The 12,212-nt window shown below is 38.7% G+C and overlaps 2 protein-coding genes and 1 pseudogene across 2 annotated transcripts in view; all 3 read right to left on the bottom strand.

Annotated features, from left to right (window-relative positions):
- The window catches only part of LOC131408753 (E3 ubiquitin-protein ligase TRIM22-like), a 144,466-nt gene that overhangs the window by 57,070 nt on the left and 75,184 nt on the right, over positions 1-12,212 (bottom strand). The window lies entirely within an intron of this gene.
- Positions 1-12,212, bottom strand: part of LOC131408754 (tripartite motif-containing protein 5-like) — a 420,025-nt gene that overhangs the window by 364,503 nt on the left and 43,310 nt on the right. The gene's annotated exons all lie outside the window — the stretch shown is intronic.
- Positions 10,953-12,167, bottom strand: LOC131408764 (ankyrin repeat domain-containing protein 40-like; annotated as a pseudogene).

Here is a 12,212-nt window from a genome sequence, read left to right as displayed (position 1 = left end):
GGGCTGGGGGGCCCAGGGTGACTCCATAGGCTCTTTCTCTAGGGTATCCTTTGCTGGGATTTCTCAGGAAGTTCTTGCTGAAACTAGGATTTCACCTAGAGGTGAGGACTCAATCAGTATACCCTGAGTTAGGAAATGAAAATGTGTGAGTGGAAGGCAATAGAGAGAACTACAGTGGGGAGCCTGGTGTTCTCAGTAATACCATCATTAGTGATCTCCACCGCCACCCCACATTGTACCCTCAACTGTAAGTTTCATGAAGTCAGATAGAGACTTTCTCTATTTTGTTGCTTAGTGCCTCAGATCTATTAGAAGTTGTTGTATATAAGGAATGACAAAGAGATAGAGGGACAGAAGTATAGCTGTAAACATCATTTTAACTAAATTGAACATCTAGGTGACAAATCATGCTTCTATTCTGCTGTTCCTGCTGTGAACACAATTGCTGTGTTACATAATGAAATTCAGATATTCTTACGGTATTATCAGCATATATATGATTCCCCTTTAGCAATTTTTTTTTTCCTATGAGGAATTTTAGCCATGAGCTAACATCTGTTGCCAATCCTCCTCTTTTTGCTGACGAAGATTGGTCCTGGGCTAACATCCGTGCCCATCTTGCTCTACTTGATATGGGATGCCGCCACAACATGGCTTGATAAATGGTGGTCCGAACCTGGGATCCAAACCCGCAAACCCCTGGCCGCCCAATCAGAGCATGCGAACTTAACCACTATGCCACCGGGCTGGCCTCTCCCCTTTGACAAATTTTAACCAACAATTATTCATCTCTTTCTTTTCCTCCTAAGGTTTTGCTTAGATTGGTATCCAATCTGTCTCCACTATCACACTTTATTCACATCAACTCTTACTTTAAGCTTTTCTCAATGGGAAAGTATTAAAAATCATGGGCCACAGGCAGATATTTCATTAGATTTCCCTCAAAGCAGGAGAAGACATGACTGGAGGGGTAACACAGAGCCCTAAGGGGATTTTCTTATTTTTCTCTGTAAATGAGAACATGATCAGCTTGAATGTGGAGCATGCCAACATACTCAGCTCTGGGGAAAAATTGTGTATGGCGAGAGGAGCACAGTAAATTCAAGTTTCTTGTTTGCCCATTTTTCAAGTTTCTTGACAGGACCTGATTTCACTCAGCTGCAAACCAAATGCTTGTTAGGAAAGTCCCAGGATATAGACCAGGGCTATGGTGTCAGTTCAGAGATTCAAAGGGAGAGGAGAAAAGCATGGATATTCATCTGTGAAGAATTGGCAAAGGAAGAAGTACTGGACAGAGAAGTCTTTGGAGAAGGGAATTCATTTCTTTTTTACATTGCAATCAATACTGTTATGTTTTGTTTGTCACACAAGCATATACATGTTCTGAGTTCTCCATTCTCTACAGTTTCAATCATAAAGTATTGTTAAAAGATGTGAATTCCTAATATCTCTACATTAACCACCATACCCCATACCATCATTGTTGAATGTGCAAAGCAAGTAAACTGAGGTTCCTTTTCCACTAATGCAGGTATTCATTCTAACAAAACGGCACCCTTATCCCGTAGATCATCTAACCCTTGGACAAATGTAAAGAAAAAGAAAAAGAAACTAAATTTGAAGCTGCTAGAGAGTGAAAAAAGCAGTTAGAATCACAGTGTAATAGACATTGAAAGAGGAGCACAGTATTAGGGGAGTTTTCTGGTTTTGTGGCTGGCTTTTCATTAGGAGGCAGACCTCAATCCATAGTGGGTGAAACACTTAAACCTCAGTTAGCATCACACGGACTTATTGGCTTGAAAAACAAGGAGAATGCTGTGGGGCTGCCACAGAGGGGGACAGTGGTGGAGAAGATCTGTAAAAGAGAGACCCAGAGGAAGAGATCCCAAATTGCACATACGAATTCTGAGCAAATATCTGAACAACACATGTGTGAGAAAGATGCCAAGCAGCCCAAGTGGGGTTAATGGAACTTAACTAAGATTTCAGCTCCTGCAAAATTCAGGAGAGAATCAAGAATTTGAGTTCAATGAAGTTATTACCTGAAAAAGAAAAATATTCTTCAGAGAAATAAACAAAATCCAGAGTCTCTACGAATCATTCACAATTCACCTGGGGGGATTTTAGATACAATCTAAAATCATTCAACATACCAAGAAAGTAGAAAATATGGCTCGTACTAAAGAAAAAGACAATCAATGGATACCAACTTCAAAGAATCAAGATGTTGTGTATATAGACAAGGACTTTACAGCACCTATTGTATCTAGGGTGAAGGATGTAAAAGAACATATACTTATGATAATGAGCAAATAAGAAATGTCAAAAGACAAATAGAAAAATTAGTTTTTTAAGCAAAATACTAAAACTAAAAAACTACAATCATTCAAAAAAAAAAATCCAAAGTAGGCTAAAGAGAAATCCAGGATGACAAAAGAAAGCCTGAGTGAACTTAAAAGTAGATTAATAAAAATTATCCAATATGAAAATAATGAACGGAGCCTTAATAATCTGTAAAAAAAATCAAGGTAATAACATAGGCTTAAACCACAGAACGACTACTAAAATACAACAATACTAAAACTATAAAGATAGCTGAATTAAATGAGAAATAAATGGATAAAAATTACAAGTTCATTTAAATATTGCAGGGGCCAGCCTGGTGGCGTAGTGGTTAAGTTCACGTGCTCCACTTCGACGGCCTAGGGTTCCCCAGTTCAGATCCTGGGCACAGACCTATGCTCCACTTATCAAGCCATGCTGTGTTGGCATGTCACATGAAAAATGGAGGAAGGATGGCAACACATGTTAGCTCAGGGATGATCTTCCTCACCAAAAAATAAATAAATAAATAAATAAATAAATAAATAAATAAATAAATAAATAAATACAGAGAGGCATCACACAAGATCCCATACCCATTTATGATACGATAAATTAGTAAGATTAATCTGATAAAAGGAAATAAGAAAAAGTCTATGATTAACATCTACTTAATGGCTAAATATTGAATACATTCTCTCTGTGATTGGACACGTTATAAAACAGGTCAACTCTCATCACTCATATCATTGAACTTTATGTCCTAGCTCAAAAAATAAGGCAAGAGAAAGAAATAAAAGCATAAATATTAGTACAGAAGAAGCAAAACAGTCTCTATTTACAGATCATATAGCAGTTTATGTAGAAAATCAAAATAAATATCAAGTAACCTACTAGAATTAGTAAGAGAATTAAGCAAGGTCATAGATCTCAAGGACAATATTGAAAATCAATTATATTTTATAACCTAACAGTGAATAATTAGAAAATTAATGTTAAACATCCCTTTATAATAATTTCCCCAAATAAATCTCCCTGAGGAGATAAGCAATACCTCACCTCCCACCCAAGGATGACTAGATGAGTTAACTGGTCAGGGAGATTTCATGGGACTGGGAGGCATGGTGGATTTGCTGTAGGTATGAGATTAAATTAAAAAAACAGAACTGAGATTGGAAATATGGAGAGATTAGAAGTCAAAATCAATAGATTCCCCCATCATCATACTTGGACAAAATAAATGATTATTAGAATCCCAAATCATTGAGTGTAGATCATGTGTCTCTTTTCGAATAAGGATCTCGGGTCCTCAGGGTTTAGAAACATCTGGTCACCAACTAGTGATGGCTGTAGATACCACTGCTTGCTCATTGTTCATGGATTAACCTGCAGAAAGAAGTCTGATTATTCTGTGAGATTCCCGTGATTGCCTGCCCCAAATTTTCATTATGGATACGTATCTCCCAAATTCATGGCCCACTACAATCCTAACGTCCTGGAAATGCAAATGGAGTAATTACCAGAGAACTTGGATCATGAGAGAACCCACACTTGATGTCCAATGAACTTTTTGTTTTGAGTCCAGAATTCCTTCTCAGGGCACTTTCTGAGGAGAAGCTACTACAATCTTCATACTCATGTGGAAAAGATCTCATTTGGGGGCAGGAGACACCGTTAAAAAAGGACGTTTCAAACCTTGCTCTGTGTTTGTTAACTCAGGAACTTTTCTCTTTGACTGATTTAACACCTTCAAGTGGTTTCCTTATGTGTTATGGCCTCAGTCACTGTAGCAATAGGGTGAAAGGAAAGCAGAGGTCAAAAGGAATATGGATGAGAATAAATTTCCTCCAGTGCCCATGGATGACAGTTTGAGTGGGGTGTGTGAGTGTGTGGAGAGAGCTGGATGTATATAACCTGGAATGGAGAACTGAAGAATATCTCCTGAAACAGGGACCAGAGAAGGCACTGTTTGGCCAAGTAGCCTGTTTTTTCCATTTCTTTCAACTCACAAGTAGGTTGGGAAAGAGTTGGAAATGAAAATGCTAAAAAACACAGAGACACCATCATCCACTGCAGGAATACTCATTGCTGCAGCATCTGCCCTGTTGTCTCACTGGAGGAGGAGAACAGGCTTTACTTCATTCCTGAGGACTGCTGTAGCCTTTCAGCTCACTGGAAAGAGTGAGGCGGACCAGGAAAGGAAACGCTGACGTACACCATTGCTGAGGGAGCCCACGACAGAACTCCTGACCCTTCCTTTGTCACTGTAAGTCATAATGGGAACCAAGAATCTGAAGAACAGAGATTGATGTGGGCAAACAGAGAAAAAGTTTTCCAATGAGAGGGAGTTACTGTGGAAATAGACAATAATGTCAAATCAACTTATACCTAGTGTAATCAATTAGTTAAAGAGGCTGTTCCACGAATTTTAAAAAAAAGAATCTAAGTAACTTTGAGGAAGGTAAAATTTTCTTTTATAGTGAAGAAATATTTGTTGTGTGCACCATACAGTATTGGTAACTACAGTCATGGGCTGCACAATGAAATTTGGGTCAACAATGAATGGAATATGGGTGGTGGTCCCATAAGATCAATACCATATAGCCTAGGTGCGTAGTAGGCTGTACCAACTAGGTTTTTGTAACTCTATGCTGCTTGCACAAAGATGAAATCGCCTAATGACGCTCTTCTTAGAACATATCCCCATCCATAAGTGACGCATGACTATAGGCAGAATGTTATACAGTAGATCTCTAGAACTTGTTTATCTTGCATGCCTGAAACTTCATGTCTATTGAGCAGCAACTCCATAAAAATTTGATGAGGTTAGATCTCATATTAAGTGTCCTTACCACAATTGAAAACAGAGTGATTCATGTCAGACTATTAAATAGTGAAGTCAAAAGGAATGTTTAGAGAACAAAGGTTAGAATTGTGATTGCAGATGACTATCTGTGAGTTGAAATAGATATATTTGAAGATTTAAAAAATAAATATGTATTACGCAAATGATGAAATCAAGAAATGATCTGTGAGTCTTTAATCAACTTATTCTATTTCAAAGCAAATGTATACTATTGAAAGTAGATTAATATTTATTCTTAATACTAATTATTTCAAATCACACCAAAATTAATCAACACCAATCTGGATCAGTGCTTACATGCCAGGAAATGAGAAAGCTGTTACAAATATTCTAATATTTAATTCCCACATATCACTATCAAATGTCTTAGTATATTTATTTCTGATGAGAACTGAATCCAGTTAAATTTAATTTAATAAGAGCCATTAAATAGCAACATCACTAGATAATGAAATTCAAAGTCCAGGCTATTAACTATTATCACTAGATACGAACTTCAGAGTTCAGGCTATAAACTGTGCACAGTGTTCACCCTCTACATCATGTCACCTGCAGGAGCACCCTGATCATGAAGTAGCTCAATTTGCTTTTAGCCATTACCATGAGCTGCTCCTGCTTCATTAATGGCTCCATGGATTGAGCATATCAACCTCTATTTCCTGGCACCCAAGATTTTCACATGATACTACCATCTTCTACAGATCTGCATCCCCTGTGTTCTCCCTCCTACCCCACATCCTAGGGAATCTGGCTCTTGCCTATTCTTAAGGGGTGTACTGCAGAGAGAACACCTGTGCTGGAGAAACCCAGACCTAGTTCTAATCCTGCATCCTCCACTCATTAGCTGTGGGACATTTAGGAATATCTCATAAGTTTAAACATTCTTTTAAACACCTGAAAATAATTCCTTCTTCATATGATATTTTTGAAGATTAACTGATAATGACCCCCTGTGTACATACATTTACACACATAATTATATATATATGTGTGTGTGTGTGTAAGTATGAGTGTGTACAAATATACCATTCTCAGGACAAGGTCCTTTTCATTCCACTGGGACAAGTTATTTCCCCTCTACATGTTTATATGGACTCTGCACAGGAGGCTGCCCTAGTTTATAATACATACTTCACTAGAAAATTTGTACCTGTGCTGTCCCGAGTAAATCTGTTCCTCATCCTGAAATTGAAACTGGGTAAAAAAGAAAAGAAGTAAATGTGCATAAGATTTTATATATAGTGTACACCCAAGTGTTTTACCACGTAGAAACGCCCTGAATAACAAAAGCCTGTCACTTATAAGAGGAGCTGTCCCTAGACATGTCTCCCTGTGCTGGACAGATTCTAGGGGCTTATATTTTACCAGTTTTCCCATTAATGGGACTTAAAAAAAGACCCAGGCTCAGTATAAAAAGTTCTACAGAAGACTGGAACTGGAGTGGTCTTGACTGGGAGTCTGGGAACTTGAGAAATGAGACTTGAGTAGAATCAACTATTGTTCGCTTGAAGGGCACATATCAGGGCACAGGACATTGACACAGCTTGTACTTTTCAGTAATTATGAGAGAAAATATTTATTATATTGTACAGGACACTTAAATAGCTACTTTACATTGAGCGATACTTAGTTTTACACAATGATCTAAGAGTTAGGTGCAATTTTAAATCTCAATTTGTGTTTTAGGAAAAAGAAGCCCATAATTTATTCATCTTTATTTACCTTGTAAAGAAAGAGATGGAATTTTATAGTCCTCTACGTGCCCCACTACAATGTCCCTATCTGCAACGTTACCATCATGGCTTGGGGACAGAGGCTAGCCACGGTACATACGGATAATTTATCAACACCAATAACACATGCAGCAGTGGAGGCCATCACAATAGAGGTTTGTAGGGTCCCGAAGACACTCACCCATTGTCAGGCTTGGACAAGGAACTCAGTGGTGAAAAAATTCTCTTTTTGACCAAACTGAAGCTTAGCTGTGTCCAGACTTCTGTCCCCAGAACCTGTGGCATAGAAAATAAGCCTTCTTTTGAGGCTAAAATTTAGGGCTACCACTAAGTTTGTATTACTTTGTTACACAGCAATAGAAAATGAATACAATTTTTATCTAGCATGTTGAGTTATATTAAAGCAGATATTACAATTATAGAAGATGAGAACTAAGTTATTTTTACAATAATATAGTATTTATTTTATAATTGAATAGAAACATTTTTAAAGACTGTGATTCTTTATTCAAATTTCCTGAAATGAAGCAAAGTTAACTATTGTAAAATGAATGAATGTGTTTTCTTAAATCATTTATTTCAAGTCAGAAGAGAGTCAAGACAAAACATGAGTAGACACACTCTGGGTCAATGCTTTGTGGTAGAAAGTAATAGACAGTATTGCAAATATTCTATTATTTAATTCCCACAATATCCTCATCAGGTAAATTTATTATTCTTATTTATTTTCTAAATGAGAAATTGAATGCTGTAGAAATTACTTAATTTGATAAGGGCCATCACTATATGAAATTTGATATTTTCAGAGTGCTGTATTTTACCATCCAATTACAATGTTCACCCTCTACACTAAAGGGAGAGGATATTCTTCATGTCATCTATAACAGCATGCTGGTCAAGTAGCTCCTCATAGTGTTAGCCCTTTCCATGTCTACTCCTGTTACATTTATGGCTACGTGGATAGAGTATATCAAATTACATTTCATGGCACTTAAGCTTTTCCCTAATATGCACGAGGCTTCTCCACGGGTCAGCATTTCCTGGCTCTGCCTTCTGACCCACGTCTTTGGGAGTCAGGCTGATGCCTACTCTGCAGTGTGCTGCAGAGGAGACAGCACAGGTGCTGGAGTAACACACACCTGGTACTAATCCTGCATCTCTCACTCATTAGCCTTGGGGCTACAGGGAAAAATTCTAATAGTTTCTAAACTCTTTTAACCTGCTGATATAAATTTCTCCCTCTTATTATATTTGTAAAGACTAACCAGGATAATGTTAATGTATATACATATATTTATACAAATGACTAAATGTATATATGCCTATATATGTATAGGTGAGTGTACGTGTGTGTATCTATATATATGTATATAGAAAGAGACTGATATAGATATATATAGATATATACATTGATCCAAACCAGACACGTTCATTTTCATCAAGCATGACCAAGATACTCATCTTTCTCTGAAGTCTAGCAAATCTTTTTTTTTCAGTCAGTAATATTTAATTATAATAATACTTGTTATGTTTGAGCAGTCAGCAACCCACAAAGAAAAACACTTTGAGTGAATATTTACACATAGTGTAAACACGGGAGTTAAATATGCAGTGGAGGAGGAGGGGTCAATTCACAGTTAACAAAGCTAAAAACAAATCCTTGTTATAAATGACACAAAGCATATAAAAATATTTTTCAGAATGCATAGATTAAGACTTTAAACTCACCTACCAGTAACTGTGAAGTCTTATCCCACTGCTACACACAGGAGACAGCTGACCACAGAAGACTTTATAAAGGAGAAGAGAGAACAGCGGTGTTGGCCCATCTCTCACTGGAGATGCCAGCCCCTTGCTAACCTTTTTCTAAGCCCAGGAAATACCCTGGAGGTACTCCTCTGCAGGCCACCTCCCAGCCAGAGGCCTCCACTGCTTCTGTGAATGTCAAATTGATCTCAATGCCTGAGAGAGTATTAACTCCAATGATTTAGACATGAATTAATACTGAATTTATTTATTCCAGAATAGAACTGGTCTTAATTGCATCAACAAACTGAAACTTTTTTCAAAGGGAAGGGAAAAAAATTTTAGCATGTCTAGATAAGCTACTTTCTGATTGGTTGAAACACAAGGGAATTTTCTTCTTTAAAGCACTTCAGAGAAAGGGGTTAATAAGTAATCTTTAATCTGCTGTACAAACACTGTACAAGAGGAAGTAACTTAACATCAATCATTTGTGGAATATGATTAAGTCATTGAACAGATTGACTCCCTGAAGTTGGCCTTGAACACACCTCAATCTTAGCTCAGGGTTTAGGTAGCATCAGGAGGCCATTGTCTTAGCACAACATTGTCTTCCTTTGACATCTTCTGCACATTCTCTCTCAGTCCTAACGTCCCAATAAACTAACCCAGTTGGGAAGTTAAGTTTCTTTGGAAGCTGTAGACACTATGGGGAAAGAGCTACTTAAGACAGCAGGGATGCTCTTCAACAGCTGGCTTCAAATGCCTGCTCTCCTTTTAGTCAAAGTGTGCTCATTCTTATTTGTAAAGTTAAGCTGTTTATTTCCACAAGACAATGGCTTTTCTTTTGACATTAAGGACACTGAAGGAAAAGAAAAGAATTCTTGAATGCATTCTTTAAAAAATTCTTAGGCCATGCTCAAGAGTTTAGTGAAGTGTTTGTTTTCTCCACAACAAAGCCTGAGAGACACACAATTGACTTTGCTAAGTGGATTGGTGGTGGTAGTGGGGGATCTCTAAGATCAAACTATTTGCTTACAAAAGCAACAGATTTCAGAGTTGTGTGAAAATCATAAAAATTTCAAAATAATGTTTGTCTTTGTTACAAAAATAGAGATGCTAACTCCTTTAGATCAGTTTATCACAATAACCTTTAAAACAGCAAATGAATCTGTCTCAAAAATTGCTTTTCATTTCTAGCAGAAAATGAAAGTGGAGAATACAGACTGACAATATTTGTGCTCTTCTCATATGGTGCAATTAAACAGGTAGACTGACAAGCTAAAAAAAAAAAGTGATTGCTCCTTCAGAAAGCATCAGAGGGGCTGGCCTGGTGGCGCAAGCAGTTAAGTGCACGCGCTCCGCTGCGGCGGCCCAGGGTTCACTGGTTCGGATCCCGGGTGCGCACTGACGCACCGTTTGGCAAGCCATGCTGTGGTGGCGTCCCATATAAAGCGGAGGAAGATGGGCATGGATGTTAGCCCAGGGCCAGTCTTCCTCAGCAAAAAAAGAGGAGGATTGGCAGATGTTAGCACAGGGCTGATCTTGCTCACAAAAAAAAAAAAAAGCATCAGAGAGCCCTTTAATGACCATGAGTGGACCTAATGCAGAAATGACTGTCTAGGCAAAAGCAGACTAGAGACAGAGAAGAGTATTGAGTGTGTACAAAGGAAAGAGTGGGGGAGGGGAAGCTCTTTCGGTTTACAGCATACTTATAATTAGTTGACTGCATTCTTAAATATTTCAACCTGCACCTGAGTAACATTTCTAAATCTATTCTGTGAAACAACATTTATAAGTCACACTAAAATTCCTTTGTTCAGTGCCTGTGCTTTCCCCAGTTCTTTCTCTAGTCAGTTCACATTTCAGAAGAGTTGGGAGCACACAACACCACGAAAAATGCATCCCGGACCTTCAGGTGCACTGTCAACAGGAGAGACTAGAAACAGGCTCTGCTCTCTCTTAGCTTCTGCTTAGACAACTGTTTTACCTTCTGTGCATAGAAAACCCTGGATATAAAACCACCAGCTTCTGCCTCTCCAGACCACTTCTCAGCTGTTCACAGCTTCAAGTAATAGGTTCATTGTGCACCAAGAGGCTTGGAAGCGTGGCACTGCTCCTTGGGTCCAAGGGCTTCCTACCTTCGCAGAACGATGTTAGTGTATGCTAGGCAGTGGCACTAGGGACCTTCCTGGGCATCCAAGGCATTTAAATAAATCATTTGCTATTGGTACACACAGAGGTGACACACACTGTCACAATACTCAGTGATAAAAGTCCCTGCTGCATTAGTAAGTCAGGTTTGAAACTCTTTTGTTGTAGCAAGACCTTTCAATCAATGTGGATATAGCAGTCATGAACAGAAAATTATTTTCACTTATCATTAGAACCAGTTCCAACTCTCAGAAATCTTGGAGTTGAGCATCATCTTCCTCTTTTTTTACCAGAGTATTGGATAACTTTCTTATCTTCTCCACTTAATATGGATTAACACTCAGCTTACAGAGACTCACTCCGAGCAATTCTTGGTAGATGGGCTCCTGTGGGTCCAGTTCAGTTTCACTGAGATTATTTTCTGGAAGAGATGGGTTCTGAATTCTCACTTTGAGTACCAGCTCTTGCATATTAAATGGAAATGCTCCAGTGAAGAAAAATGGATAGAATGCTGGCACTGGTCCTGTACACATCCCATTTTGAGTCTCCAGAGACACTGGTGGCTTGAACGGGACAGATGAGAACAGGGAGTGATTCTGACTCACTGATGACTGATAAACAGGACCTGTTTTGTGCTTTGTGGTGTTCTGAGTATGGCAGCAGTGCAGACACATCCCAGTTCTGAACCAGTGCCAAGAGGCATGGTCTCTTGGAAAAGCTCCTAGCAGAGGAGGTTCCCAAGAGTTTAGCATTAGAGGTGAGCCATCGTCAGGGGGTAATACAGGTTGTGTGGAGGACCCCCATTCTGCAGCTTGGTTGAATCCTCTGCAATGGGAGTGTAGATAAAAAGGAAGGCTGAGTTAGCCAAATAGTTGAGAACAAAGGGCAGTTCTGACTCCTTTACCTTGGGGAGGTCTTCATCATCATCATCATCTTCCACTCCCATAAACTTCCTGATTTCTCTCTTTGATGTTGACTGGACTGACATTTCTCCTTTTGTGGTAAGAATCTCTTTGTCAGCTCCTGATTTTAACAAGTAAGAGACCGTTTGGCCATGATGGTGTTACACGCCCAGTGTAAACAGTTCCAGCTGTTGACCTCAGTTTTGGAGTTCACATTCACCCTGCTCTCCAACAGTTTCTGCACCTCTTGAATGTCCCCCAAGGCTGAGGCCATCCACCATTCCCCTGCTGCTTCTGGCCCGCAGAGTGAGCCTCCTCTAGACCTGCAAACTTGATTCAAATTTAGTACAGTAGCATAGCCTGCTCTAAGATATAATGCGTACTTCTCTAAGAATGGTTTGTGTCTTTGCTCTCCTAGGTAGTTCTATTCTTCATCCTAAGTTTGAAAATTATTTTTTTTTGTTCAAAAGAAGGAAAATGCATAAGGTAGTA

This window comes from Diceros bicornis, chromosome 7 (genome assembly GCF_020826845.1).
Source record: "Diceros bicornis minor isolate mBicDic1 chromosome 7, mDicBic1.mat.cur, whole genome shotgun sequence".
NCBI lineage: Eukaryota > Metazoa > Chordata > Mammalia > Perissodactyla > Rhinocerotidae > Diceros > Diceros bicornis.
This window is presented reverse-complemented; position numbering and strand designations above follow the sequence as displayed.